Source organism: Antrostomus carolinensis, unplaced genomic scaffold (genome assembly GCF_000700745.2).
Source record: "Antrostomus carolinensis isolate BGI_N321 unplaced genomic scaffold, ASM70074v2 scaffold26503, whole genome shotgun sequence".
NCBI classification, from domain to species: Eukaryota; Metazoa; Chordata; class Aves; order Caprimulgiformes; family Caprimulgidae; genus Antrostomus; species Antrostomus carolinensis.
This window is the reverse complement of record NW_010304844.1, coordinates 24,518-31,961: the sequence shown is the minus strand read 5'-3', so window position 1 is coordinate 31,961 and position 7,444 is coordinate 24,518.

Below are 7,444 nucleotides of genomic sequence, written 5' to 3'. Positions count from 1 at the left end.
ATGACTTTTTTTTTAACAATTTTTTTCTTGCACTCATTATTCAGACCAACAGAATTGGTAATTATTTTTATTAAGCTGGTCTGGAATATTTGCAGACTGTTCTGAGATCTGCTTCATCAACATTTTTAAATACCTGTATAGGTAGTGACATCATGTTATTCCATTGAATTTGTAAAACTTGAAGCCATAAAAATATTAGTTCTATGTATAATGAGGGGGAAATAACAGGAAATCTAACCTGCTTTTAGATCTTGTGTTATCTCCATGTATAAAGTTAAGAACTTGTGCTTTTGTATCAGTGCCAGCTGTAGATTTTTTACATACAGTGGCTGCCTTCTATGTCTTCCTATTTTTGATAATGCAGATTGTTGGGAATTCTGTAAGGAAGTAACTGATTAGCGGCAAAAATCTTATGTTGGTCATACTTTTTTGCGTTTTCTCTCATCACCTTCTAAAACTTAGTGTTATCAGTGTAACCTAGAAAAGTTTTTGAGGTTGTATTCCCCTTTGTTTATAAAAAACCTCAGGATTGAGAGAGAGAGAGAGAGAAGGTGTATGTAAATGATCTGCATCAGGAGGAAATTATTGAATGTTTTGCCCATCTAATTTTCTGATTTTTAGGGATTTTCACTTATAATGGGATTTCAAATTGATTATATAGTTTTCTGCAGAAAGATGGCAAGAGAAAATAAAACACAGATGTGAGGATGGGGGAAAGCAGGGACAACTACCTTTCTTTGTTACACTGGTAATTGTTTGGGAATTGATTTACCTCAGTGTTTAACAGTTTTTTTTAAAATGTAACTAATTGTCAAGCACTGACAAATGCTGATTTATTTTTTTTTTTCTTTTGAGGGTGGGGGGAGAAATCACCCTGTGAACTGCAGTGCATTTTTGTGTGTTAGACCCTCAAATAACTCTGCATTAAAGGGTACTTGAGGCCAACTTGCAAATTAAAGTTTTAAAGTAACTTTTTTTCCATTGTAAATATTTGTGTAAATACTCTCAATTGGAAATTAGAACAGTAGAGTACTTTTCTGAATCCAATCCTATTTTTATTTTATACAGTATTTCTCAGCTGTGATCTTTGGAGCAAAAGCCAACGGCAGGAAAAATAGTTTGTACCAGTTTCATGAAGTATGTCTTTGGGTTTTTGTAAATAATTTTAACTCAAATAAAATTGCTACTTTCAATACATATCTTGTCTTTTAACATGTAATAAAACACTCCTCTTGAGTGATTGTAGGAAGAAGGTAATGTCAAGTAAATTGTAAAGGGGGTGGGGGGGAGGGGAAGGAGGAAAAAAATTAATAGAGGAGTATCCTGAAGGTTGTGCTCTGTTTTTCACTGGTGTGTTGGGACAGCAAAATTCAGTGCCTGCACCTGAGGCTGTGGTCAGTCAAACCAACTAGGGCTTGAAATTTTCTGGAGATGATGTACTCGAGCTCTTGATGCACTTTGAAGTTCTCTATGCAAGTTGCTATTGGTTGTTCAGCTAAAGGGACATGTAACAACTCTGAAGAGCTGTAGCTGGAATAAAAAAAAAATATGCTAAAGCACAGGTGAAATGGGGCCGTTCTTGTTATGGTGATACTTTTCACATCCTGGGGGATGTTAATGGCTTCTTTCTTCAGTGAAAAATGAGAAAATTGCCTTGAGCATTGCTCTGTTTCTCTGTTAATATGAATAATACTTTAATCTCAGTTTGGATTTTTTGACATGGATTTTTTTTTTTTAATTGATACAACCAGCTAGAGGTACGATATGCAACACCATGCACTATAGAGGGAGTTGAGTGTGATGTATCATCTCTATTGCCACTTCAACAGGGTCAGCATAATATAACTGCATTTCTGTGCTGTAAAGGGATGTTACTGGAGTGTGAAATATAGAGCAGTATGTTATTAGTATGTGGCACTGCAGGAAGCAAATACAACTTTATGTAGGCAAATGTTTTCCAGAAACAAAAAATCATAACATCCGGTAAAAGTATTTCCTCTTGGTTATTTTGTTGGTAGATATGAAACGGAAGCATTGTGTGGGTTCTTTGAGATGACATCAGCATTTTAAGATGAACAGGACAATTGTGAAGCTTCTGTAGAAGATTTGGGAGTCATAGCCTTTCGCATAGATGATTTCACTTTCAGACTGTTTTGAAATGCCTTATTTGCATAATAGCAAAGTGATCTGGCATGACCTGTACAGCACTGATTTATCAGAAGCTTAATGTAAAAGCAGGTAGTAGTGCTGCAGATGATTTCTCAAGCCAGCCTAATGGCATTGGTTTTGTGCTGTCAGCAGATGGAGTTTCTCTGAGCAGAAGACTGGGCAGTGATCACAAAGGTACAAAAGCTTCGTTCTTCCCGAGCCGAGCATCTGTGCCAAGCGTGCAGCTGGAATTGTGCGGTTCTGCTAGGGGGCTGAATAGGTGCTGCATGGCTGCTTCTGGGTGGGCAAGAAGCTAGGGGGAATTCTCATACCAATTTTAGGGTGTTATATTTTTAAAATTTTCCTGTAACAGAACATTCTAATAAGTTCTTGCTTTTAACCATGTTTTCAGGCTCAGGTACTTCACTGAGTTGATAAAAGATGGTTTTGGTGTCAGATGTACTAATGAGTGTTCTGTCTTCCCTCATTTTTCCTTTCTGGACATCAATAATTCCTTCTTTGAGTAAGCAGAAGTCAAAGCGTACTTGGTTAGCTGGGGCTATTACCAGGCATGCCCAGGTGGCTTTTTCAGTAAAGCTTTTTTTTTATTTGACACTTTGTTTAGATGGCAAGGAAAACAAAAATGTGTATTTGAGTTCAAAAGATAAATCAGACTTAAGTAGCTGCCATTCCTCTGCATCAACCTCGCCCTTATAGGATGGCTCCTTAATTGGGTTTTTGAAGATAATGAGATTGGAATTTGCTCTGAATCTGCTAGCCAAGTGTTTTCAAAACCAGGCCAATGTAATTCTTGATGCTGCTGTTTCTCCTCCTCTGTGTAATATGTTAATTGGTCTTTGGGTAAAGAACACTACCTGGATTAGCTATGTGCAACAGAAGCCATTCATGCATATTCTTTTTTTTACCTGCCCTAAAGGTCCCCTGTCTAAGGGACTGTAATTTATTAAGATATTTGCAGCACCAGTAGGTGCAGATAGTCTTACTGTAAATGAAAGTGAAACTGTTATAAATAATGCAACTGCTTAAAGTCCTTATCCAAAGATAGATTGAGTTACTAGTGCACAAGGATCTTTATTCCGACTATGAAGATGACCCTGTGGTTGTGTCCTAGAACAACAGGTCAGTGGTGGTGAAGTGAGTGGGTAATAATAGTTCATGTGTGTGTGTGCGTTGCTCTTTCTCTGAACTTTCTAGCTGTCACTTTACCCTCTTAAAAGAATTAAATGGATTCACACCACTGAAAATAAGGAATAAAGATGCTGAAAAGGGGATGTTCTACCAGGAGAAAGATGTGAGTCAAAGGTGCACCAAAGAGTTTATGTTTAATTGTGGAGATTAATATTTACCACCTGGATAAGTATTTCTGTTAGAGACCCAAACCAGATTTCAAAAGGTTCTTAACTTGTTTGGGTTTGGTTTTTTTGTTTGGGTTTTTTTTTTTCTCTCCTTCAAATACACTCATGTTTAATCAATAGAAACCAAAACTTGAGAATCAAGTTACAAGGGCTACAATGTGAAGGAAATTAAAATAAATAAATAAATAAAGCAAACACAGGTACTAGAAATAATTTTTACTTGTTTCCAGCCAGTAATTGTCCAAAGAAAATGTATTTGACTATCCTGTTTGATGGGAGCAGGCCTTGTGAATGTGGCTGTGATACACGTCCTAGTGACAGTTGCTGCTGTTTTGTTTCCTTCTGCATTACAGGATTCTACTTGCTGGAAAGCAAACCTTGATGAAAAGTACGTGGAAATTATGTATACATGTATACACACACACATGTATAGCAGTATATATAGTTCTTCTGTTTCTCTCCTGTTACTGGTACCTATTGCATGAAAACCAAGGTGAAGGGCATTTCTGCAGAAGTTTGAATAAGAAAAGAAAGAAAGGAGTGGCTTTTGCATCAAATGAGACCATGCGGGAGCTGTGCACACACCTTGTGCCTCTGGGAACGATGACAAAGTTGCGGAACTTCAGGGTTTTTTCGTGGATGTGTTGTTGGCCTCTTATCCCAAACATGGTTCTTCAAAGCGTTTCTGGGGCAAAAAGTTTTAAAATATCCATCCTATGTTGTTTTCTGGTGTGCTGTTTAATTTATAGCCTCTGTTTGAATAGAATTTAAGTAAAACTTGCACTAAGATCACTTTGTGTCACAGCTTTACTCTGAGGCAGGAATTTAGGTTCAAAAGGTTGATATTCAGGTTATCGAGCCTCAGCCTCAAAAAGTAGTTTAGTAACGTGTTATATAAACTGCTGTGTAACATCTGGTGTCATTTTGCTGGCTTATATTTTGTATCTTTGTCTTCATTCAACAAGGAATTTTCAGGCAAAGCTAGCTTATCCAAATTAAAAACACCATCATGTTCTCTAGGTTAAAGTGCTGTAATGAAATTAGACTTCAGCAGCAGAAATGGAGCATTGTAAATTAAATAGAAGCGATGCAATTATTGTTTGTAGTCTCCTTTGCCCTAACTATTTTTAAAACCTGGCAATAAATTTTTAATAAGAAAAATTTAATCTTCCTAATGGAAAAATCCGATTGGAATTTGTGCACTGAGTATATTCATGCATCTCATACATCCAGTTTTAAAATGGAAGCTTCATCTTGGAAAACAACATTTTTAATTTGTGGTACCTTAGATTACAATGAGATTCTTATTGAGGATTCTGCAAGAACAAATTTGTAGCTATTTTATCCCAAGTAATCATAAAATGTCCTCCTCCCTTATTTGGTGTAGGTTATAGTAGTTTTTGAAGTATCATATAGGACTTCAGATGTCACTTATGTATTCCTGTAGAAGATCAATTAAAATTCCTGTGACAAACCAGTACTCTAGAATGATTTGCTGGTCTATTATACATCCAGTCTAAGACTGTAAATTAAAAAAAGAATAAATTCTGAGACAACTGTGAATCAATTTTTATGTTCGTTACAATGAGACATAAATATTTGGATATCCTGGTGTTGTCATACAGTGTTAAGAGGTTTATACGAAGATAAAATATGTCGCAGCTGTAATTCTATTTGACACTTGTGATTAGCATTCAGAAGTTTTCAGAACTGGTTTGTGCTGTTTGATTAACATACATAATGTAGCTTCAGCTTTTTAAATCTTATGAACATCACTAAGAATGTGCTTTGTTTTTTGAACTTTGCTAGCTGGGACCAAATAAATAGAGAGGGTCTTGCACCACAGCTGTCTACACAATCCTACCCTTCTTTGAGGATTTCCCCTGGACAGAGTTTTCAAAATGCTGAATTCAAAGGCTGATGCTGTTAACCCTGGTTTGTCCTGCGTTGTGCTGATGTTCTTTAAAGCTGAGCTTTTTCAGTCTACCTTCTTCTGGGAGAAACCCTCATCAGATGCTCAGTATGTGCCTAGTTCTCAGCAAGACCAAAAGTCCACCTCAGTCATTGTGAGCATGAGGTCAGACCTAAAGGAGGTTGGCTTGGGGAAGCCCATGTGGCCAAGCCTATGCACCTGAAATCCACTGAGCAGGGGCACATCACCAAATAAATCTGAAGAAGCTGGTATGTTTATAGGGGTTTGCTGGGCTCACTAGAGCGGCCAGCTCAGGCTCTGGCCCAGGAGTTCGAGTTGTCCACAAAGGAAAAGTATCAGATGAAGCAGAGGAGGGTACCTGCTCAGGCTGACTTCCCAAACAGGAGATGTGATCTTAAGAGAGATGGAGATCATCTCCCTTTCAAACAGGGCTTTAGGCATACGTAAAACAAGAATATCCAGAAGAGCACGATTGTTCTGCGCAGCCTCAGTCATTGTCTGAACTGATGATTCCTCAACGCCAGTAAATGTCAGATTACTTCAGGAGCATGTGGAATTGTTTATGTCCCGAGATTAAATAAGAATTCTGGGTATTCAGACTTGTGAAAGAAAATAGTATTTGTTAGCAGGCTAGTGCTGAAACTGGTCATCTGTCTGTGAACAATGGTGGGGACAGAGCATACCCTTGGTTAATAAGCTTTCCCTGGAGATGAAATCAGAGACACACAGGTTTGACAGGGTGAAGAAGACCCATTATGCAAGTTGTGACATATCAGAAGCTGGATCAGCATCTGGGCCTGGCATGTGGTTGCACAGCACTTCCTGTTCTGAAGCATCAAGTATTTCTTGTAAGAACAAGATACTACTGGGGGCTTTGAGGGACTCCAAATGGGCTAGCAATTAACCTGTGAGTACATTTCACTTCCCAGGTGAGATTCCAGTTTTACTGCATGCTGTCTAGGATTAGATTGCTATCTCCCAGGATATTGCAAAATGTAACTACAAATACTTGCCACAAAGATTGCATACATTACTGCACCATAAGCAACTGGGTTGCAACACTGAGAACTTCTTAAGATGCAGCTAAGGTCAGTATTCTACAGGCTCTGGAACCACAGTGGCACTAGGCTGCCAAGTGCTTTACTTGAAAGCTGCTTTGCTCTCTTCCATCAAATGGAGCTGAAAATTGTAGTACCCAGCTAAGAAATCTCTTTACATCATCCCCTCTATTTCTTCCCACATCTCTTTTCAGTATCACCACTGAAATAAGATTTCACAACAGAAAAGTCCTTGTTGGGCAGAAGTGCATGAGAGTTGTTCTTCAGCACCAGCAAGAGACTTTTATTTTATTATGTTCTTGGTTTAGGGTGAAAAAAAAATTCACCCTGATCTACTGAAAAGACTCTTTTTGAAATGGTTACTGTTTCAGGATGCTGAGGTTTGCTTCCATCGTACTGAGGTCCAGGCAGCTTTGTGGCACATGGTTTATGGCCCAGCTTTCCAGTGCCAGTTCCACAGAAATACCCAGCAGACATGAAGTTATCAATCCTGAATTTTCACGTCGCAGTAATGATCAGCACTGACTGGTCTGCAGAGTACCTACCACGCAGTAGTACAAAGCTGAATGCAAAAAGCTGCAGAGGCTCTAATGAATGATGGCATGATGTAAAATAGGAGGGGGTTTTACTCAGAAGTGAACTCACCAGCCATGATGTCCAATTGTAAGAATAGGTATTTACTAGAATATAACTGATTGTTCAAGATGCTGTGAAAGGTGTAAAATCTTTAATCTTTTGCTCTCAAAAGCTGTTATCATAAGCATGAAATATAAAGGAGCAAAAGGAAGATTTCTTTCTGTCTTTTTACTTTTTGTCTTTTACTTTTTTTACTCTCATAAGGAGAGAACCAGGAGGTCCAGGAACATTCACAACCCAGCTTTGAATACAGCTTGCCAAAACAAGCTCCTCGAGATCCTGAGCTGGAGAGT